Below are 25,317 nucleotides of genomic sequence, written 5' to 3'. Positions count from 1 at the left end.
AACGGTGTAAGATCTTGAATATCATGAGGAATATGATTGACGTTGTGACAGGTAAGTTTCGACTGAGAAAGCTTTACAATGTAATCATAGTGCTTGAAATTTTAAAGATCGTAAGTTTTTTTATTTTAATTTGGATAAAATTTTTATTGAGAAAGATATGGACAATAATATTAAAATAGTCGATGATCTAATTTAAAATGAGATTGAGTTAACTAATTAGCTAATTTATCACGATAATGAAATAGAAGACGTTGTCGCTGAAGTTGGTGACAGAGAGAAACAGAATGAACTGCGAGACCTTCTTTCTGGATGTTTGCAAGTTATAATCCAAAAGTTGGGAGCATCTGAGAAAACAAAGCATGCTGACCAGATAACGGAATTTTTTCTCCAGGTGTTTGGTTGCCGAAATGCTACAATATATGAACAAACTATGCTTGCAATTGGTGTCGTTGCATATATATGTTGTCAAGGGAAATTCCGTAACGTACCTGCAAGACTTTTATCTGTATTTGGAAATGAGTTTTAGAAACTTTCTGGAGCATCAATGGTATACTATCACTATTCGAGGAGCCCAGATCCTCTAGTCCATAATTTCAAATCTTTTCTTATTTTTTTTTCATAATTTATATGTCGGATTACAATTAGAATTCGGTCAACATTAATTATGATTTTTTCTGAGTTCACTTTTCCATCCATGATATAGTTTAGAGTTGAGACAGGAGGCCTGAGGCCATCGGCGATGGGCGAGCCGCCCCCTACTCGGTATCATATAATCCATCCATAACCAGTGGCCTTTGGCTACCTACCTTAACCCTAAATTATAACTAAAATGAGAAAATGAATTCAGATAAAAATCATAGTCAATTTTAATTAGATTTCAACTATAATTCAACATGTAATTATGAAAGAGTCTTGAAAAGAACCAGGGATTATGGATTGAGTGGTTGGAAATCAATGTAGGACATTGGAGGAGAAGATGATATCATATTGTGATGTAATCATTGTACGCTCGTCTTCAGTGTTCCCGTCAATTTGTCTCAAGATCAATACGGAGGAGGTAAATCACGGACGGCTACTAGCTTTTGGAATAACGACTAGCACATAAGAGAGGTATTTACCTCGGCTTTTGTCGAGATTCGAATCCCAGACCTCATTGTGGTGGCAAAAGACGATTCGCTCGCCCCCAGCGCCCCCACCAACCCGTCCTTAGGCCAATACGGAGGAGGTAAATCACGGATGACTACTAGCCATTAGTGTAAATGGCCAAGACATAAGGGAGGTTATGCTCGATTACGCCGAATTTTGATTCTAAAACCTCATGTGACAATATCCTATGATTTAATCATCGCATCACCCGAGGGGACAAAGAAATTACTGCGATGTAATCATGATAAAATTACTGAAGGATATGTGTAAGTAATCGGTTGATATTTTCGTGTCACGGGCTGAGGAGTACGCAGTGTATCACCACAAGGAGAAGAATTCCGCATGGCTTGAAACTCTGACGTGATCTGCTTCGCCCTTCGATGAACTTTTGACGATTCGGTACTAGACAATTTTCTTCTAGAGCTATTATTTTTGATACTATTCTATACTCAGGATTAAAAAATTATTATTCTAAACTCAAGATAATTTTTTTAACATTGAATGCTGGCCCGGGTAAAATATGGTGTCTCCAGAATTTAACATAACCGGTCCAGATTATTCATCCAGTGTACGTCTGTGGACCTTCGACCCTATGACTCATTGTGCAAGGATGTCACGCCTTAACCGGTTAATCCAGCCCGCGGGAGCATTAATTTTTTTTTTTTACGACCTTACTTGAACAGGATCTGTTCTATAGGCTCGTACCATAGTATCCTTGAGATAATTTTTTTAACATGAAATGATTGATGCTGGAGGATCAAAGATTTTTATTATTATTTTTTCTAATTTTCATTTTTTTGTAATTTTCGGGTAAGATATTTTTAGTAATTTTCATCTTTTATATTTTTAAAATTTGAGTTTATTTAAAATTTTTAAGATTTTGAATCTGATAATAATTTTTTCTTTCTTTTACGATTTATTTTATTTTTGTGTATATTTTTTTATTTTCTGGTATTGCTCTTCAAATTAACAGGTTATGTAAGATTATTTTCAATATTCATGCACTAATCAATAAATTCAATAGCCCATAAGATAATCACTATTTCGTTCGGCTTCAGTACACCTCCTACCTAATGAAGTTGAAATGTATGCTCTTCTCTAATTTAGAATTTGAAAGCGCTGGATCCCACATGTTCGTAGCAAAGATTGTACAAGTACATAACTTTTCCTAGCAACCCACATGTTCGATCAGATATGTGTTTGATCAATGAAGCAAGTTCTTGACGGATCAAAGCATGCCTTGATCGAAGTACAAGATCGTTGGCCTCTTGTGTTGGTATTCAGAATCGATACAAAGAAAACTAAACTAATTACACAGCGAAATCAAAGAACTAGTTGTACATTTTTTTTGTAGCCAAAGACCTCTTGATCTTCTACTGTATTACTCTCCTTTTCTTGGACGTCGTGTGGGTGACGATCTACCAAGACAACAAACACCCTTCCATTCTTTTCTCCCAAACTGTCGGCCACCAAGAGAGGCTCTAGGATGGGGCTCCTCCTCTTCTTCCTCTTTTCCAAGCCGCCACCCACAAGGAGAAGAAGAGGCACCGACCCTAGCAAGGAGAAGAGACGCCGACCCTAGCAAGGAGGAGAGGAGAATTGTGGAAAAATTAGGTTTTGGGGCGGCACCTGCTCCCTTTTATAACCCTTACCGCCGGCCCTAGGAAGGTAGGATTAACCAAAACGTGAATGGGTGGATGCGAGGCTTTATATAGAGGCTACAACAAAGACATAGAGGAGGAATTGGTTTATGCCTCCAGATGGGCTTGGGCTTCCTGTGTTCGGCCCGAACACTCAACTCAAGTCCATCAATAATAACCCATACCACTAAAGGGTTATTATTGAACTACCGCACTAATCCCATGTTATAATATAAGCTCATTCTTATCATGAGTGTGTTAATCTCCCTGTGTTTAAGATATTGTATGCCTGTTAATTAAATGAGTTACTGACAACTCAATTAATTAACATCTGATTCCAAGTGTAGTACCACTCAACTTTATTATCATGCCGGACTAAGTCCACTTGCAGGGTTTACATGATAATTCTTATGAGCTCCTCAAGGGGACATCATCAGCCTAAATAATTAGGACATAGATTCCTTATAATCAACAACACACCATATGAACAGTACTATCTCCCAACTCATCGGGCCTATTGATTTAACGAATAAATCTCACCCATTGATAAGTTAAAAAATAATTACTAAGTATACGTGCTTGTTATTATATAGGGATTAAGAGGATACACATCCATAATAACAGAGGTTTTGTTCTTTTATGTAGTCAGTACAAATCAAACAACCTCAAACGGTCCTACTCAACATACACATAGTGTACTAGTGTAATTTTATAGTCAAGACAGACTATTACCAAATTATACTACAACCGTTCCAATGGTTTGTCTCAATCCATCTTGGTTGTGAGCTACTATTTATAATTTATAAGGAACCGATAACATGATCTTCTGTGTGGCACCACACACCATGTTATCTACAATATAAATTAAATGGACAACTGCATTGACATATATATAAATATAAAATGCAAACATTTGACCAAAGTGATTCTCATTTCAAAATATTTCAAAATAGATGTTCATACAAAAGCTAGGCTTATAGTATACATCCCAATAATCTTCCACTTATACTAAAAGACTATGCTGTTGTAAATACTGCAATACATCTGATTCCCATCCCCTCAATATGCCTATCAAAAGCTCTCGCCGGAAGGACCTTAGTGAAAGGATCTACCAAATTATCTGCTGACGTAATCTTGGCGACAACAACTTCTCCTCGTTTTACGATGTCTCGTATCAGGTAGTACTTGCGCTCAATGTGTTTACTTACCTTATGGGTTCGTGGTTCCTTCGCGTTTGCTACTGCACCACTGTTATCACAATAAATTATAATAACTTTGGGCAGACCAGGAATCACATCTAAGTCCATCAAGAAGTTTCTGAGCCATACAACTTCTTTGGCTGCCTTAGAGGCTGCCACATACTCAGCTTTCATGGTGGAGTCTGAAACGCATTTCTGCTTAACACTCCTCCATGCTATGACTCCACCTCTCAAAGTAAACACATACCCCGAGGTTGATTTACTACTGTCCCTATCTGATTGGAAGTCCGAATCCGTGTAACCCACAGGGAGCAAATCATCTGCCTAGTAAACCAGTATATAATCTCTAGATCTTTTCAGGTACTTTAATATATGCTTTACGACAGTCCAATGTTCCGGTCCTGGGTTACTTTGATATCTGCTAACCATGCCCACGGTAAAATAGATATCCGATCTCGTACATAGCATCGCATACATTAGGCTTCCTATAGCCGAAGCATAAAGAACTGCCTTCATCTCCTCTATCTCCTTTGGTGTCTTAGGAACATCTCTTTAGATAAAGGTACTCCATGCCAAAAATGTAGAAAACCTTTCTTGGAGTTTTGCATGCTAAAACGAGTTAGTATAATATCGATGTATGAAGCTTGGGATAAGCACAACATCCTTTTCTTGCGATTTCTTATTACTTTGATCCCAAGAATATGCCCACATTCTCCCAAGTCCTTCATATCAAACTGCTTGGACATCTATACCTTTACGTCTGACAACACTTTGATATTATTGCCAATGAGCAAAATGTCATCTACGTATAGTACAAGAAATACCACCATGTTTCCGTCATTTTTTTTTGTATACACAAGACTCATTCGGACACTGAATGAATCCATGAGACCGGATTACTTCATCAAACCAGATGTTCCAAGGTCTCAAAGCTTGCTTTAGTCCATAAATAGACCAATTGAGCTTACATACAAGATACTCTTTGCCCTTCGCAATGAATCCCTCTGGTTTGCTCCATATAGATGTTTTCTTCAAGACTTCTGTTAAGGAAAGCTGTCTTGACATCCATTTGTCAAACCTCATAATCCATATGAGTAGCAATAGATAAAAGAATCCGGATAGACTTAATCATGGCTACCAGTGAAAAAGTTTCCTTATAATCGATTCCCACTTTCTGAGTATACCCCTTCGCAACAAGCCTCGCTTTAAATGTTTCCACCTTCCCGTCTGTTCCTCTTTTCCTTTTGTAGACCCATTTATATCCAATGTCTTTTACACCATTTGGTGGTTTTACAAGCTCCCAGACCTAATTAGAATGCATAGATTTTATTTCAGAGTTCATTGCACTTTGCTAAGATGCTGCATCTTCATCTTGGAGTGCTTCATCATATGTCCAAGGATCAGCTTCATGTTCACCAGGGATCAAGTCTGAAGACTCTCCCAAAAACATGAATCTTTCAGGTTGTCTAACAACCCTCCCACTACGACGAGGCACTACTTGTAATTGTACATCATTTGTGATACGTGTTGCAGTTACTTGTGGTATCTCATCTTGTACCGTTGGTACTAAAGTAGAAGTGCCCTCTCTTATTACCTCAAGAATAATTTTACTCATGGGCTTGTGATTCATTACATAGTCCTCTTCTAAAAATCGAGCATTGGTGCTAACAATGACCTTCTGATCTTTAGGACTATAAAACAAACCACCTTTCGTTCCTTTAGGATATCCCATGAACAAGCGAACTTCTGTACATGATTCCAACTTATCAGCGTCTCCCTTCAGCACATGTGCTGGACTACCCCAAATCCAAATGTGTTTCAAACTAGGTTTACGCCCATTCCACAATTCTGTGAGAGTAGAGAATACTGACTTAGAAGGTACCAAGTTCAGAATGTACGCCGTCGTTTTCAGAGCATATCCCCAAAATGAATTTGGTAATTCTGAATAACTCATCATTGATCTAACCATTTCCATAAGAGTCATATTCCTTCGTTCCACCACACCATTCTGTTGGGGTGTACCAGGTGCAGACAATTAGGATTGAATCCCGACTTCTGATAAGTAACTCCTAAACTCTCCTAAGAGGTACTCTCCACCACAATCAGACTGCAGTATTTTGATATTTTTACCATGACGTTTCTCCACATCAGCCTTGTACTTCTTGAACTTATCAAAACACTCAGACTTGCGGCACATCAAGTAAATGTACTCATATCTCGAATAATCATCTATAAAAGAGGCAAAATATTCGAAACCACCTCTTGCCTACATAGTTATAGGCTCACATAAATTAGAATAAACCAATTCCAACACTTCTTTGGCTCTATACCCCTTTGCCTTAAAAGACCTCTTGGTCATTTTTCCTTCCAAGCAAGACTCACAGGTCAGAAAGTTTTTCACTACCAATGAACCCAAAGGTCCATCGTCTATTAACTTTTGAGTCCTACTCAAGTTAATATGATCTAACCTTAGATGCCAAAGATATGTTTGGTTCACTTCCGAAGGTTGCTTTCTCTTATTAGAATAAGAAGATGTTTTATTAATTTTTATTTGTTGCATCGTGGGAGTTATTGGATTTAGAGTATATAAATTGCCAACCAACGCACTAGAATAGATAACCACCCTATTTTTCTTGACAACCATTTTGTCATTAAAAGAAACAGAATATCCATCTATAAATAATTTAGAAACTGAAATCAAGTTATTTCTAAAACATGGCACGTAAAGATAATTTTTTAAAATCAAAGTTTTATTCTTATCAAAAGATAAATAAACATCTCCCACTGCAACAACCGCCACTCTCGTAGCATTGCCCATGTAGACGGTGATCTCCCTTTCATGTAGTCGTCTGATTTCCTGGAACCCCTGCAATGAATTGCAGACATGATCAGTGGCTCCCGTATCTACACACCAGGTACCGGTAGATAACACCACTAAACATGTTTCAACAACTAATGAATAAGATATATCTTTATTGTTCTCCTTTCTGCGAGGATAGTCCACCTTCTAATGTCCAGACTGCTTGCATGTGAAACACTTGCCATTCGGCTTCTTCACACCTGCCTGCAGCCCAGTCCCTTGAGATTGAATCACTTTCTTTGCCGAACCAACTTGTTTCTTCTTCTTCTTTCCGCCTTTTGGCTTAGAGGTAGAAACGTTTTCAGCAATGTGAACTCGAGAACTTTGACGAAATAACCCTTCTGCCGCTTGGAGTTCTATCAGAAGTTCCACCAACAAATAAACCCTTTTGTTCATGTTGTAGTTTAGGTGGAACTGCTCAAAACTCTTGGGCAGCGCTTGCAGAATGATATCGACCTGGGTTTCCCCATCGATTTCAGCTCCAAGGACTTCCATCCCATTCAAATGAGCCATCATCTTGAGGATATGATCCCTTATGGGTGTCCCCTTAGTCATGGTGGTCGTCATTAGGTTTCTCATGGCCTCCTGCCTGGCAGCCCGATTCTGGTGTCTGAAGAGTTCCTTGAGATTGAGCATCATGTCATAGGCAGTGGGTATGGCCTGATGCTGATGTTGCAACCCATTTGACATAGAAGCTAAAATGTAACACCGCGCCATCTCATCTACCTTGACTCATTTCCTATATCTCTCTATCTCCTCTTCACTAGAATCCTTATCAAGCACGCTAGGACAGACCTCAAAAAGTATGAACTTGTATTCTTCAGTAGTTAAGACAATATCCAAGTTCTGTTTCTAATCAACATAATTTGGACCAGTAAGTTTGTTTTCTTTTAAAATAACAACAAGAGGATTGAAAACCATTTTGAAATCTTGAGAATCACAAAATAAATATTTGGTCAAAACTTTAGAATTTAAAATAATATTGACTCTTCAAACAATATCATTTAAATTCACCAACACCTCAAAACACCGTGAATTTCGTATGTCATGATAATGTGGACGTATACTAATTCAAACATTTGTAAGAGGAGGTTTTACCCATTAATTTTATTATCTTATCAACCTAACTTTATGATAAATAAAATTAATAGTTGGTTCATCTTTGGCCACACAAATAATAGCAGTGACTCCGATGGGGAGGATACTATTAAATACGCCTAAGTATATACCATTACTTGATACTTAGTCCATTAATTAGGATTGTGCCCCTTCAGATGGAGAAGATCACACATATCTAAATAATTTCCTATAATCATCCATAGAGGAAGTTTGATCTAGTGATCTACAAACAAACTCATCCGATATGGAGGAAGACACTTAAAGCCAACACGCAAGTTTGAATGCATCACTTACAAACTAGTAATGGAAATTGTAGAATTTATTTAAATAATCCCTCTCCTACTTAGTTATTTAAATTGAGGAATTTTAACATGCACACACATCACAACACATAAAAACAGCATATAAAGGCAATAAATATAAAAATAAAATTTCTAACTATTATAGCCTCATCCATCGCTGTCCTCCAATATGCCACCAATGGATCAAGCCGTCGCATCTATCTTGCTTCCTTCTTCGTCGCGCCTCCGGTCCTCAAAATAGCAACACGTATAGCAAGGATACAAGCCGCAACAAAAAGAAATAAAAATTTACATTTATCGATCCTATATTCCATAAAGAAATTTACATGTAATCTAGATCGAACAGAATATAAAAAATAATACAACAACCGGGTGTACTTAATTATTACAATCATGAACAACACAAAACAACCTCGACATGTCCGAGGGTTCAAATCATACATAAACACAAAAAGCCATAATAGTTGGACCTAGGATGCCTTCAACCACAGAGTTAATCTTTCTTGCACATCCTACTATTATCCTGCCTAAACTTATATGCGAACAATGCATAATTTAACCAAAAACCAATCACACAGAGCTAGAAACCTTGCTCTGATACCACTTGAAGGCGCTGAAATTCCATTCTATTTCAATTTCCCCTGTACAAAGATTATACAAGTACAGAACTTTTCCTAGAAACCCGCATGTTCGATCAGACATGTGTTTGATCAATCAGTAAGTTCTTGATGGATAAAAGCATGCCTTGATCGAAGTACAAGATTGCTGGCCTCTTGTGTTGGTATTTAGGATCGATACAAAGAAAACTAAACTAATTACACAGCAGAATCAAAGAACTAGTTGTAGTTTTTTTTGTAGCCAAAGACCTCTTGATCTTTTGCTGTATTCCTCTCCTCTTCTTGGACGTCGTGTGGGCGACGATCTACCAAGACAATAAACACCCTTCCCTTCTTTTCTCCCAAACCTCCGACCACCAAGAGAGGCTCTAGGATGGGGCTCCTTCTCCTCTTCTTCCTCTTTTCCAAGCCGCCACCCACAAGGAGAAGAAGAGGCATCGGCCCTAGCATGGAGGAGAGGAGAATTGTGGGAAAATTAGGTTTTGGAGCACCACCTACTCCCTTTTATATCCCTTGTCGTCGGCCCTAGAAAGGTTAGATTAACCAAAACGTGGATGGGTGGATGCGAGACTTTATATAGAGGCTACAACAGAGACCTAGAGGAGAAATTAGTTTAGGCCTCCTGATGGGCTTGGGCTTCCTGTGTTCGGCCCCAACACTCAATTCAAGTTCATCAATAATAACCCATACCACTAAAGGGTTATTATTAAACTACCGCACCAATTCCATATTACAATATGGGTTCCTTCTTATTGTGAGTGTGTTAATCTCCCTGTGTTTAAGATATCGTATGTCCGTTAATTAAATGAGTTACTGACAACTCAATTAATTAACATATGATTCCAAGAGTAGTACTGCTCAACTTTATTATCATGCCGAACTAAGTCTATCTGCAGGGTTTACATGATAATCCTTATGAGCTCCTCAAGGGGACATCATCAGCCTAAATAATTAGGACACAGATTCCTTCTATAATCAACAACACATCATATAAACAATACTATCTCCCAACTTATCGGGCCTATTGATTTAACGAATAAATCTCACCCATTGATAAGTTAAAGAAATAAATACTACGTATACGTGCTTGTTATTATATAGGGATTAAGAGGACGTACATCCATGATAATAGAGGTTTTGTTCTTTTATGTAGTCAGTACAAATCAAACAACCTCAAATGGTTCTGCTCAACACACACATAGTGTACTAGTGTAATTTTATAGTCAAGACAGACTAATACCAAATTATACTACAATCGTTCCAATGGTTTGTCCCAATCCATCTTGGTTGTGAGCTACTATTTATAATTTATAAAGAACCGATAACATGATCTTTTGTGTGGCACCACACACTATGTTATCTACAATATAAATTAAATGGACAACTGCATTGACATATATATATATATATAATGCAAACATTTGACCAAAGTGATTCTCATTTCAAAATATTTCAAAACAGATGTTCATATAAAAGCTAGGCTTATAGTATACATCCCAACAGAACCATCTTCTCTAATTTAGAACAGTTTAAGATTATATAGTAATTTTGTTTAAACTTATTAAATGAATTTAAAATATCATACGTACACTTGAAGCAAAAGTGTTGGGTGATACAAAAGCATTAGGTGATTAACACTCATAACTTTTTCTCATTTTCATAAAAACTTGATCAGAATAAAAAATAATGGAAACAAAAAGTAAAAGAAACAATCGCTAACACTTTATGTTTTATTTGGTTCGAAATTTGTGATGACTCTTACTCCAAGGTCCGCACTCGTTAAGTGCTTTCGTTGGGCAATCGACTAATTATTTGAAGAATTACAAATGAATGTAATTGGAAGTACAAATGTAAATAAAAAACTATTATACCAATGACTTAGAAGTTTAAGGCATGCTCATTCTCGTCGGAGTAGCTTTTTGGCATCGTAGAGTGGATTCTGGAGCATTGCACAAGTAGAGAAGTCGTTTGGAATGATGATTTGGAGGTGTTGTCCAAACCCTCTTTTTATAGCCCTGCCCGGGCACCCCCATCAAGCTGACGTGGTTGCACCTCAGTGAAAGTTGATCTTCGAAATTTTATCCAACTCTGGGCGCCTAGACCCATTTGGGCCCTTGGACTGTGACGTATGCTGACCAATTAGCATGCGCTACCTAAGCCCCTACTAATCACCCATTCGGTCCCTTCCCGGGTGCTTGGACCAACTTTGGGCTCTTGGGCCTCTGGGCACTTGGTCCAACTTTTTCAGCCATATGATTTCCGGCATCACAGAGTTAGCACAACAGGCAAAATATAATATTTTGAATGAATTTGACAGTGTTGGGACTGTTTGGTTATAACTTTTGGATTTTCATGAAACCCTAGGTTAAATTGACGCTTAATATTCTCTCAACAGGAAACATGTCCGCACTTACTACCTGATACTAAATCAGTTCTCCAAATCATTTGGACTTTTGCTCAACATCTAAGACTTCAGGATTTTTCTCTAAACGTCTGATCCCTAACCCGTCTAGTCTTCCGCCTAGTGTCCAAGACCTCTAGGACTTTCACCTACTATCCTCAACCTATAGGATTTTTCACCTGATGTTCTCGACCTACTAAGACTTCTGCCCAGTCCCTTGGACCAGGATTCCTTGCCTAGCCGCAACTAGAGTTTTCCCTTTGCCTAGTGTCCACTAGGACTTTCTCATTGCCTAAGATCACTTAGGACTTTTTCTGCACACTTGTTCAACCTTATTAGTACAATAATAAGACTTAACTTTGACCCTTCGTTAATATCGAAACTTAGGTTCAATCATCTAGTGCTCATTGCACTAACAATCTCCTCTTTTTTATTATAACAACATGGTTCAAAGTTAAGCTAAGCATAAAGATAACATTTCAATAAGTTAAGAACAAATAAAATTTTCAAAGTATAGAAAAATGCTTTTTCAAAATAAGAATTTCTCAAGATTTTTAAAGTATAAACATATTTTATCCTAGCTCCCCTTGAAAATGCTTAAGGGAGCATTTAGTTTGTTCACATCTTCATTTTCATTTTCATTTTCATTTTTAGAAAATCATAATTTTCAATTTTTTAGAAAATGACTTTTCAATATTTTCTGTTTTCTTAGAAAATGCTCTCTATTTTTCTAAAAAATGAACATGGAAAATACAAACTAAACACAATTTTCATTTTCTCAAAAAAGGAAAATAGAAAACAATATGGGAAATATAAATCAAATGCCCTCTTAGCTTTTAAAACTTTACTTTTGAAGCTTTAAAAAGCCCCCCTTAAAAAATAGCACTAGACTTTGAAAAACATTGAAAAAATCTCATTTTTAAAATATTTTAAAAAAATACATAACTTTGAAAATACTTAGTTTAAAAAAAAAACTTTTCAAAAAAAAAAAAAGCTTAACTTTGAAAATACTTAATTTTTTTTTTACAAAAAGCACTTAGCTTTTGAAAAAACTTAACTTGAAAGAGTACTTACCTTCTTTTGAAAAATATTACTTTACATTTGAAAATATTTTAATTTTTTTTAAAAAAATACTTAAATTTTAACTGCCTTTTACTTTAAATTTTACTTTTAAAAATACCTAACTTTTAACCTTTTTTGTCCCCTCCATTAATATCTTAAATTGAAAAACTCTTAACTAATTCATTTTTTTAATTTAAAGAGATTTTTTTTTGTTTTGTTTAAGGAAAAAAAAATTAAAATTAAACATTAGGTAAAAGTTCATAGCATGAGTATAGTCCTAGAGTCAGATGATCTTCCATGGCAGTCACAGTGTTCAGGAGCAAAAAGATAAGGAGGCAAAGAGGGAGGAGAATGAGGGCAATACCATATTGTAGTGTTGATTTTTAGATGAATAGTCAAAAACAGGAGGGAGGTCAAATGGAAAATGAACTCTGCAAGATTATGTTGTTTGGACAATTCCAAAAGTAAGTATCGAAATGAGAAAAACACGAAACTAACTACGCATTTTGGTAAATTGCCCTTATCACTTTGAACTCCTATGGAGATTATATAAATTAATCAAAGATGTAATATATGAAAATAATCAAAAGATTAGCGCTTATTTGATAATTTTTCAAAAATAAAATCACCCTATGAGCACTGTTAGGGCTGATTTGTTCTAGAAGGGGGGGGGGTGAATAATTTGTCGTGCTTCGGTTACTTGCTTTGTGATGATGTTGTTGCAGCGGAATAAACTCGAAGCAGACTTACAATGCTAACACAAAGAATTTACTTGGTATCCATCTCAAGAAGAGGTGACTAATCCAAGGATCCGCACGCGACACACACTCCACTATTAAAAACACTCCTTTTCGGTAACTACCGAAGGTGGAGAAGCCTTATACAAACTCTTAGTACAAGAAGAAAGAAAAGGGAAGCAAATACAAGTAAAATCTTACAAGATTTACAACATGAAACCCTAATCCTAGCTTCTTCTTGTAGAACATCTCTTGACCTTGGAAGTGCAGCAGCACTTTGCTCTAAGACAACTTCAAGAACTTGCGTGAACTGCTGAGATTGATCGCTGGAAGTGGAGAGGAAGAACTGCGTGGAAGACACTCACCAACGACTTTATCTTGCGCAACGGTCGCCTCCCAATCGATTGGTTGATCGATTGGGGAGGTTGAATCGATTGGCTGATTAATTCAACCCTCTTTTGTGTTCTCTGGAAAGTGCCTGAATCGATCGACCGATCGATTCAGGTTTAATTGCCCACGATAATTTCTCTCAATCGATTAGCTAATCGATTGGGCTACCATTTGTCACAACACTACGCCCAATCGATTAGCTAATCGATTGGGCTAGGTCCAATTTGATCACTTGATCAAATTAACCAACCCTATCTTGCCCAAGTTAAGTCTAAGGTGTCCTAAGCTCAACATCTAGTCAACTGTGACCTGTTGGAACTCCTCGTGCCTAGCATCCGGTCAACCTTGACCTGCTGGGACTTCTTTGCCAAGTGTCCGGTCAATCCTTTGACCCACTTGAACTTTTCCTTTCATGCCAAGTGTCCAGTCAACCTTGACCCGCTTGGACTTACCATCCCATGCCAAGCGTCCGACCCTCTATGACTCACTTGGACTTCCACTAACACTAGATGTTCGGTCAACCTTGACCCACCTGGATTTCCACGTGCCAAATATCCGGTCAACCCTTTTCCCTACTTGGACTTTCCAACACCAGGTGTCCGGTCAATCTTGACCCACCTGGATTTCCACATGCTTGACTTCACTTACCATGTCTTTCTACTGCCATCTGCCTTACTTCACTCACCAGGACTTTCACCTACCTTCACTCACTAGGGTTTTCACCTGGCTTCACTCACCAGGATTTTCCTTCTGCCCGACTTCACTCACCGGGACTTTCACCTGCCTAGCTTTACTCACTAGGTCTTTCACCTAGCTTCACTCACCAGGATTTTTTAACTCCCCGACTTCACTCACCGGTACTTTCACCTGGCATCACTCACCAGGATTTTCCCTTGCCTAACCTCCAGTTAGGACTTTTCCAGTCAAGTATCCGGTCAACTTTGATCTACTTGACTCTTCTTCACATCTAACTGGTCAGTCTTTGACCAGAGGGAAATTGTATCAACAATCTTCCCAATCAGACGATTGCACCTGTAATCTCCATGTATTGTCAAATATCAAAATCCAAATATCGAGACTTAAGCTTGAGCCAACTCAAGTTTAGTCAAACAAGATCAACCTTGATCTAGGGATATTGCACCAACTGTTGGGTGCTACTCGGAATACCGTTATGTTTCCTCTATACAATAATTTGTACAAGCACAGAACTTTTCCTAGCAATCCGTGTGCTCTTCAGAAGTTAAACTTGGATTGGAAACAAAACTTAACATTTTTACTCCAAGTTCGTTCTTCAAAGTTAAACTTGGATTGGAAACGAAACTTAATATTTTTACTCCAAGTTCAACCCTTTTGTTCTTCAGAAGTTAAACCATATTACAAAAGTTTATTAAATATTTATTTTAAGGATTGGCTTCCAGATCATTGGCGAGGTACTAGGCCTTCTTAGTTATGGGATCATCTACCACTTCCTAGACAAAGCCTTTCAAAGAAATTGAATATTTAAACTTCTCACAGTAACCTTAGGTTTAACTACGTAGACCTTAATCAAAGCACAAGATCGAAACACAAAATCAAAGCACAAAAATGAAAACACAAAATCGCTAGCCTCTTGTGTTGGTATTTCAGGATTCATACAAAGAAAGTAAAACTAGTTGTACTGCGGAATAAATAACTAGTTGTACTTTTCTTCGTAGACAAAGACCTCTTGATCTTTTGCCGTATTCCTCTCCTCTTCTTGGACATTGTGTGGGCGACGATCTACCAAGACAAAAACACCCGAACCCTTTTTGTTTCCAAGCTACCTACCACCAAAGGATGCAAAGAAAAGGGGCGCCTCCTCCTTCTTCTCCTCCAAACCGCCGGCCACCAAGGTGCTTCGTCTCTTCATTTTATTTTCTTCCAAGCTCCGGCCACCAAGAGAAGATGGGGCGCTGGCCCTAGAGGGAAGAAAGGGAAGAAGAAAGGGAAGTGGGGCGCCGGCCCTAGAGGAAAGAAAGGGAAGAAGAAAACGATGGGGCGCCGACCTTAAGGGAAAGGAGAGAAACTTATCAATTCTTAATTGAATTGCTATTTTTTTGTGGCACAACCTCCTCTCCTTTTATAACCCTTTGCCCCAGATAAAAAAAAGGAGAAAAAGTAATAGATTTAAATTTAGAAAAAATCTCTAGAAAAGGATTAACATAATTCTTTTTAGAAAAATTTCTTAAGAAAGAATTAGTATAATTCTTTTTAAAAATTTTTTAAGAAAGAATCAACATAATTCTTTTTAGAAAAATCTCTAGGAAACAAATTAACATAATTCTTTTTAGAAAAATTTCTTAGGAAAGAATTAATATAATTCTTTTTAGAAAATTTCTAAGAAAGAATCAACGTAATTCTTTTTAGAAAAATCTCTAATTCTGTTAAGAAAAAATCTCCCCTTTTTTTTTTCTTTTCTTATGGTTTGGCCGACCCCTTGTTTGGGCACCAAGCAAGGCTTGGCCGACCCCTTTCTTGGGTAGGAAGCAAGGCTTGGCAGACCCCTTGCTTGGGCACCAAGTAAGGATGTGGCCGGCCCCTTTCTTGGGTAGGAAGCAAAACCAAAACGGGTGAATGCGAGGCTTTATAGAGGTTACAATAGGGACCAAGAGGAGGAATTTTTTTGGCCTCCTGATGGACTTGAGCTTCCTGTGTTCAACCCGAATACCCAACTCAAGTTCATCAATAATAACTCATACCACTAAAGATTTATTATTGAACTACCGCACCAATCCCATATTACAATATGAGCTCATACTTATCATGAGTGCGTTAGTCTCCCTGTGTTTAAAATATCATATGCCCGTTAATTAAATGAGTTATTGACAACTCACTTAATTAACATTTAGCTCCAAGAGTAGTACCACTCAACCTTATTATCATGTCGAACTAAGTCCATTTGCAGGGTTTACATGATAATCTTTATGATCTCCTCAAGGTGACATCATCAACCTAGACTACTAGGACACAATTTCCTTTTATAATCATCAACACACCATATAAATAATATTATTTTCCAACTTATCGGGCCTATTGATTTAACTGAATAAATCTCACCCTTTGATATATTAAAGAAATAAATACTAAGTATATGTGTTTATTATTATATCAGAATTAAGAGTATGCACATCCATAATAACAGAGATTTTGTTCTTTTATGCAATCAGTATAAAAAGAACAACCTCGAATGGTTCTACTAAATACACACATAGAATACTAGTGTGATTTTATAGTCAAGATAAACTAATACGAAATTACACTATAACCATTCCAATGGTTTATCCCAATCCATCTTGGTTGTGAGCTATTATTTATAATTTATAAGGAACTGATAACATTATCTTCTGTGTGACACCACACACCATGTTATCTACAATATAAATTAAATGGACAACTACATTTAACTAAATGTAGATATTTGACCAATGTGATTATCATTTCATAATAAATATTCATACAAAAGCTAGGCTTTTAGTATATATCCTAACAATCTCCCACTTATACTAAAAGACGATGCTGCCATATATGCTGCTATACATCTGATTCCCATCCCCTCAACATGCCCATCAAAAGTTCTCGCCGAAAGGGCCTTAGTGAAAGGATCCAGGTTATCTGCTGATGTAATCTTGGTGACAACAACTTCTCCTTATTATCCGATGTCTCGTATTAGGTAGTACTTGCGCTCAATGTGTTTACTTGCCTTATGGGCTTGTGGTTCCTTCGAGTTTGCTACTGCACCACTATTATCACAATAAATTGTTATAATTTTAGGTAAACTAGGAATCACATCTAAGTCCATCAAGAAGTTTCTGAGCCATACTGCTTCTTTGGCTGCCTTAGAGGCTGCCACATACTCAACTTCCATGGCGGCGTCCAAAACTCATTTATGCCTAACACTCCTCTATGTTATGGCTCCACCTACCAAAGTAAACACATACCCTGAGGTTGACTTACGACTATCCCTATCTGATTGAAAATCCGAATCCGTGTAACCTATAGGGAGCAAATCATCTGCCTAGTAAACCAGCATCAAATCTCTAGTCCTTCTCAGGTACTTTAATATATGCTTTACGACAGTCCAATGCCCCTGTCTTGGATTACTTTGATATCTGCTAACCATGCCCACGATAAAATAGATATATGGTCTCGTACATAACATCACATACATTAGGCTTCCTACAGCTGAAGCATAAGGAACTGCCTTCATCTCCTCTATCTCCTTTGGTGTCTTAGGAGGCATCTCTTTAGATAAAGGTACTCCATGCCGAAAAAGTAGAAATCCTTTCTTGGAGTTTTGCATGCTAAAACGAGCTAGGATACTATCGATGTATGAAGCTTGGGATAAGCACAACATTCTTTTCTTGTGATCCCTTATTACTTTGATCCCAAGAATATGTCCATATTCTCCCAAGTCCTTCATATTGAATTGCTTGGACAACCATACCCTTACGTCTAACAACACTTTGACATTGTTGCCAATGAGCAAAATGTCATCTACGTATAGTACAAGAAATACCACCACGTTTTCGTCACTTTTTTTTGTTGTATATACAAGACTCATCCGGACACTGAATGAATCCATAAGACTGGATCACTTCATCAAACCAGATGTTCCAAAATCTCGAAGCTTGCTTCAGTCCATAAATGGACTGATTGAGCTTGCATACAAGATACTCTTTGTCCTTCGCAATGAATCCATCTGGTTGCTTCATATACATGTTTTCTTCAAGTCTTCCATTAAGGAAAGTTGTCTTGACATCCATTTGCCAAACCTCATAATCCATATGAGTAGTAATAGATAAAAGAATCCAGATAGACTTAAGCATGACTACCGGCGAAAATGTTTCCTCATAATCGATTCCCTCTTTCTGAGTATACCATTTTGCAATAAGCCTTGCTTTGAAGGTTTCCACCTTCCCGTCTATCCCTCTTTTTCTTTTACATCCAATGTCTTTTACACCATTTGGTGGTTCTACAAGCTTCCAGACTTGATTAGAATACATTGATTCTATTTCAGAGTTCATTGCACTTTGCCAAGATGCTGCATCTTCATCTTGGAGTGCTTCATCATATGTCTAGGGATCAGGTTCATGTTCACCAGGGATCAAGTCTGAAGACTCTTCCAAAAACATGAATCTATCAGGTTGTCAAACAACCCTCCCACTACGACGAGGAACTACTTGTAATTGTGCATCATTTGTGACACGCGTTGCAGTTTCTTGTGGTATCTCATCTTGTACCGTTGGTACTAAATTAGACTTGTCCTCTCTTATTTCCTCAAGAACAATTTTACTCATGGGCTTGTGGTTCATCACATAGTCCTCTTCTAAAAATCGAGCATTGGTACTAACAATGACCTTCTGATCTTTAGGACTATAAAATAAACCACCTTTCGTTCCTTTAGGATAACCCACATACAAGCAAACTTCTGAACGTGATTCCAACTTATCAGCATCTCCCTTTAGCACATGTGCTGGACTACCCCAAATCTGAATGTGTTTCAAATTAGGCTTACGTTCATTCTATAATTCTGTGGGTGTAGAGGGTACTGACTTAGAAGGTACCAAGTTCAGAATGTATGTCGCCGTTTCTAGAGCATATCCCCAAAATGAATTTGGTAATTCTGAATAACTCATTATTGATCTAACCATTTCATTCTGCCACACAATTCTGTTGGGGTGTGCCAGGTGTAGATAGTTGGGATTGAATCCCGGCCTCTGATAAGTAATTTCTAAACTCTCGTAAGAGGTACTCACCACCAAGATCAAATCTTAGTGTCTTGATACTTTTACCATGACGTTTCTCCACATCAGCCTTGTACTCTTTGAACTTATCAAAGCACTTAGACTTGCGGCACATCAAGTAAATGTACTCATATCTTGAATAGTCATTTATAAAAGAGACAAAATATTTGAAACCACCTCTCGCCTGGATAGTCATAGGTCCACACAAATCAGAATGAACCAATTTCAACATATCTTTGCCTCTATACCCCTTGGCCTTAAAAGGTCTCTTGGTTATTTTTCCTTCCAAGCAAGATTCGTAGGTTGGAAAGTTTTCCACCACCAATGAACCCAAAGGTCCATCGGCTATTAGCCTTTGAATCCTACTCAAGTTAATATGACCAAGCCTTAGATACCAAAGATATGTTTGATTTATTTCCGAAGGTTGATTTCTCTTATTAGAATTAGAAGATGTGTTATTAATTTTCATTTGTTGCGTCGTGGGAGTTATTGGATTCAGAGTGTATAAATTGTCAACAAACGTACCAGAACAGATAACCACCCTATTTTTCTTGATAACTACTTTGTCATCAAAAGAAACAGAATATCCATCCATAAATAATTTAGAAACTGAAATCAAGTTCTTTCTAAAAGATGGTATGTAAAGACAATTTCTCAAAATCAAAGTTTTATTCCAATCAAAAGATAATAAAACATCTCCCACTACAACAGCCGCCACTCTCGTAGCATTGCCCATATAGACAGTGATTTCCCCTTCATATAATTGTCGGGTTTCCTAGAACCCCTGTAATGAATTGCAGACATGATCAGTGGCTCTCGTATCTATACACCAGGTACCGGTAGATAACACCGTTAAACATGTTTCAACAACTAATAAATAAGATACACCTTTATTGTTCTCACTTTTGTGAGGGTAGTCCAAGTTTTGTTTTCGATCAATGTAATTGGGAGCAGTAAGTTTGTTCTCTTTCAATATATTAGCAAGAGGATTGAAAGTCATTTGAAATCCTAAGAATCACAAAATATTTGGTTAAAAATTTAGTATTTAAAATAATATTGATTTCTCAAACAATATCATTTAAATTCACCAACACCTCAAAACACCGTGAATTTTGTATGCCACGATAGTGTGGACGTATACAAATTCAAACATTTGTAAGAGGAAGTTTTACCCATTAATTTTATTATCTTGTCAACCTAACTTTATAATAAATAAAATTAATAGTTGGTTTGTCTTCGGTCACACAAAATAGTAGTAGTGACTCCGATGGAGAGGATACTATTAAATGTGCTTAAGTGTATACCATTACTTGATACTTAGTCCGTTAAATAGGATTGTGCCTCTTCAGATGGAGAAGATCACACAAACCTAAATAATTTCCTATAATCATCCATTAAGGAAGTTTGATCTAGTGATCTGCAAACAAACTCATCTGATGTGGAGGAAGACACTTAAAGCCAACGTGCAAGTTTGAATGCATCACTTACAAACCAGTAATGGAGACCGTGGAATTTATTTAAATAAATCCTCTCCCACTTAGTTATTTAAATGAGGAATTTTAACATGTACACATAACACACATGTACACAAAAGCATACACATCACAACACATAAAGGCAATAAATATAAAAAAATAATTTTCCAACTATTATGGCCTCATCCATAGCTGTCCTCCGTATGCCGCTGACCCTAGATGCCGCCAACGGGTCATGTTGTAGCGTCTATCTTGTTTCCTTTTCCGCTGCACCTATGGTCATCAAATAGCACCACACCTTGCAAAGATACGATCCGCGATAAAAATAAAGTTTTACATTTATCGATCTTATATTCCACAAGGGAATGTACATGTAATCTAGATCGAATAGAATGTAAAACAACAATAATAATAATACGACAATCGACCATATTTAATTATTACAATCATGCACACTCAACAACCTCGACATGCCCGAGGGTTCAAATCACCACAAGCACATAAAAGCCATAATAGTTGGATCTAGGATACCTGCAACCACAGAGTTAATCTATCTAGCAAATCCTACTATTATCCGGCCTAAACTTATGTATGAGCAGTGCGTAATTTAATCGAAAACCAAACACACAGAGGCAAACAACTAGCTCTGATATCAATTGTTGGGTGCTACTCGAAATACCGTTTTGTTTCCCCTGTACAAAAATTTGTACAAGCACAAAACTTTTTCTAGCAACTCATGTGCTCTTCAGAAGTTAAACTTGGATTGGAAACGAAACTTAACATTTTTACTCCAAGTTCATTCTTCAAAGTTAAACTTGGATTGGAAATGAAACTTAACATTTTTTACTTCAAGTTCAACCCTTGTGTTCTTCAGAAGTTAAACCATATTACAGAAGTTGATTAAATATTTATTTCAAGGATTGGCTTCCAGGTCGTTGACGAGGTACTAGGCTTTCTTGGTTATGGGATCATCCACCACTTCCTAGACAAAGTCTTTCAAAAAAATTGAATATTTAAACTTCTCACAATAACCTTAGGTTTAACTACAGAGATCTCAATCAAAGCACAAAATTGAGACACAAAATCGAAGCACAAAAATGAAAACACAAAATCGCTAGCCTCTTGTGTTGGTATTTCAGGATCCATACAAAGAAAACAAAACTAGTTGTACTGCGGAATAAATAACTAGTTGTACCTTTCTTCATAGACAAAAACCTCTTGATCTTCTGCCGTATTCCTCTCCTCTTTTTGTACATGGTGTGGGCGACAATCTATCAAGACAAAAACACCCGAACCCTTTTTGTTTCCAAGTCGCCTACCACCAAAGAATGCAAAAAAGGGGCGCCTCCTCCTCCTTCTTCTCCTCTAAACCGCCGGCCACCAAGGTGCTTCGTCTCTTCGTTTTCTTTTCCTCCAAGCTCCAGCCACCAAGAGAAGATGGGGCGCCGACCCTAGAGGGAAGAAAGGGAAGAAGAAAGGGAAGTGGGGCGCCGACCCTAGAGGAAAGAAAGGGAAGAAGAAAAGGATGGAGCGCCGACCTTAAGGGAATGGAGAGAAACTTATCAATTCTTAATTGAATTGCTATTTTTTTGTGGCATAACCTCCTCTCCTTTTATAACCAGTTGCCCCAGATAAAAAAGGAGAAAAAGTAATAGATTTTTGTTTAAAAAAAATCTCTAGAAAAGAATTAACATAATTCTTTTTAGAAAAATTTCTTAAGAAAGAATTAGTATAATTATTTTTAAAAAATTTCTAAGAAAGAATCAATATAATTCTTTTTAGAAATATTTCTTAGGAAAGAATTAATATAATTCTTTTTAGAAAATTTCTAAGAAAGAATCAACACAATTCTTTTTAGAAAAATCTCTAATTATGTTGAGAAAAAATCTCCCCTTTTTTCTTTCTTTTCTTTTTCTTTTCTTTTCTTTTGGTTTGGCCGGCCCCTTGCTTGGGCACCAAGCAAGACTTGGCCGACCCTTTTCTTGGGTAGGAAGCAAGGCTTGGCCGACCCCTTGCTTGGGCACCAAGCAAGGATGTGGCCGGCCCCTTTCTTGGGTAGGAAGTAAAATCAAAATGGGTGAATGTGAGGCTATATAGAGGCTACAACAGGAACCAAGAGGAGGAATTGGTTTTGACCTCCTGATGGACTTGAGCTTCCTATGTTCGACCCGAACACCTAACTCAAGTTCATCAATAATAACTCATACCATTAAAAATTATTATTGAACTACCCCACCAATCCCATATTACAATATGAGCTCCTACTTATCATGAGTGCATTAGTCTCCCTGTGTTTAAGATATCGTATGTCCATGAATTAAATGAGTTACTGACAACTCACTTAATTAACATCTAGCTCCCAGAGTAGTACCACTCAAACTTATTATCATGTCGAACTAAGTCCACCTGCAGGGTTTACATGATAATCTTTATGAGCTCCTCAAGGGGACATCATCAACGTAGACTACTAGGACACAATTTCCTTTTATAATCAATAATACACCATATAAATAATATTATTTCCCAACTTATCGGGTCTATTGATTTAACTGAATAAATCTCACCCTTTGATAAATTAAAGAAATAAATACTAAGTATATGTGTTTGCTATTATATCGGGATTAAGAGTACGCATTTTATAGTCAAGATAAACTAATACCAAATTACATTACAACTATTTCAATGGTTTGTCCCAATCAATTTTGGTTGTGAGCTACTATTTATAATTTATAAGAAATTGATAACATTATCTTCTGTGTGACACCACACACTATATTATATATAATATAAATTAAATGGACAAATGTATTTAACTAAATACAGATATTTGATCAATGTGATTCTCATTTCAAAATAAATGTTCATAAAAAAATTAGACTTTTAGTATATATCTTAACACTAACGAACCCATGTAAATTTCTAAAAATTTGTAGGTAAAATAGTAAGTTAGGTATAGTATTTCTAAAATAAAAATTATTGTGTGTACATAAATCTGTGTGAAAGTGACAAAAATTATAAATCCAGAGTCATCGTCATTTTCTTAATGCCGTCAAAATAATCTGAAAATCAAAACAAGATGCGGCAAATTGGTGTTCCTTTAGAATTGTACATGACAATCGTTATCTTCCTTCTAATGAAATGAGAAAAAGTCTCAACATTTTAATTCTACGGGATTACAATCTTATATTTACCTTTTGATGTGTTTCGATTACCAGTCCATCAATAATAACTTAAATGCATTAACGAGTTTTTACACAATCTATGTCGATTAATTAAGTGCATGATTAAACATCAATTAATTCCTAGGACTATAATATTACAGTAAAATATTTAGATTGTCATTAAAATATTAGTAATTTGATCCCTACTTATGATATATTTATAATTTATATTTTTTCTAAATAGGTCATGCAATTGAAGGATATTGAACTCTTGAACTGTTCGCAATGAGTATTTCTTAATTTATCCTAATAATTAATAGAAAAATTCTATGGAACTCAGTTAATCATTTTAAAAATAATTAATAAGATTAATTAAATTTATTATTTTTTAATTTAATTAAACATCAATTAAATCACTTGACCGACGTGTTATAATTTTAACATATAATCACATCAAATAGAAAAATAAATTCAACAATTAAGTTTTATGTTTAAGTAAAAAGAGTTTAGTTTAGATATTACATATTTGTTTTGATACGTGTGTTTATGTTGTACAGGAAGACATAAAATTTAGAGAGCTTGCGATTCAAAAGAGTCAATTGTTGATAATAACTAAATATATTTGGCACCGTCAGTCTATGAAAATTTTTATCAGAACCAAAACTCAGAAATAAAAAACAGTTAGATGACTCATCGTAGCTATCTTGATATAAGAAGAATTAGAAATATTAATAAACATCTGAGCATAGAAATTAATGTAACAATAATAATAATAATAAGTAGTAATTGGTAGTACTTTGCCATACGACCTTGCTGTGTCAACAACAAATCCTCATATAGAGCAGGGATTCGGGTAGGAGGTCCAACGGAGTGCCAGCCATTTCCTCCGGTGGTTGGTTTGGTGCCTCCATATGTTTCATCGATCCACTTATCGTCCGCGCCCCCAATTGCCTACATATCGCCCGGCGTTATTTCGCATGGCACTTGACCATATGGGGCAAGAGAAGCGGCCCCAAGGATCGTCTTCTGGGGTGCGCCTGCTCGGGATCTACACAAAGGAAAAGCCCTGATGGCTGACAGCTCTCCCGAATGGATTATGACGTCTTTCTCCCAGGGGGTGCTAGACAACAAGCTACCTAAAGACTATTGTCCCCTAGCGATAAGGGAATATGTAGGGTCCACAGACCCAGAGGACCATCTCCTTAAGTTTGAAAATGTCATATTCCTTCACCAATATACGAACGACGTAAAATGCCGAGTGTTTCTCACCGCACTTTCTGGCTCGGCGCAGAGGTGGTTTAAGCGACTGCCGACTGAATCCATATACAGTTTCAAGGATTTCGCAAGACTTTCCTTCACCATTTCATCAACAATCGCCGTTACCATAGGACCCCCTTGAGCCTCTTTTTGCTCAAGCAGGGGCCCAAGGAAACGCTCCAGGCTTAC

The sequence above is a fragment of the Zingiber officinale genome, chromosome 6B (assembly GCF_018446385.1).
Source record: "Zingiber officinale cultivar Zhangliang chromosome 6B, Zo_v1.1, whole genome shotgun sequence".
Taxonomy (NCBI): Eukaryota; Viridiplantae; Streptophyta; class Magnoliopsida; order Zingiberales; family Zingiberaceae; genus Zingiber; species Zingiber officinale.
This window is presented reverse-complemented; position numbering follows the sequence as displayed.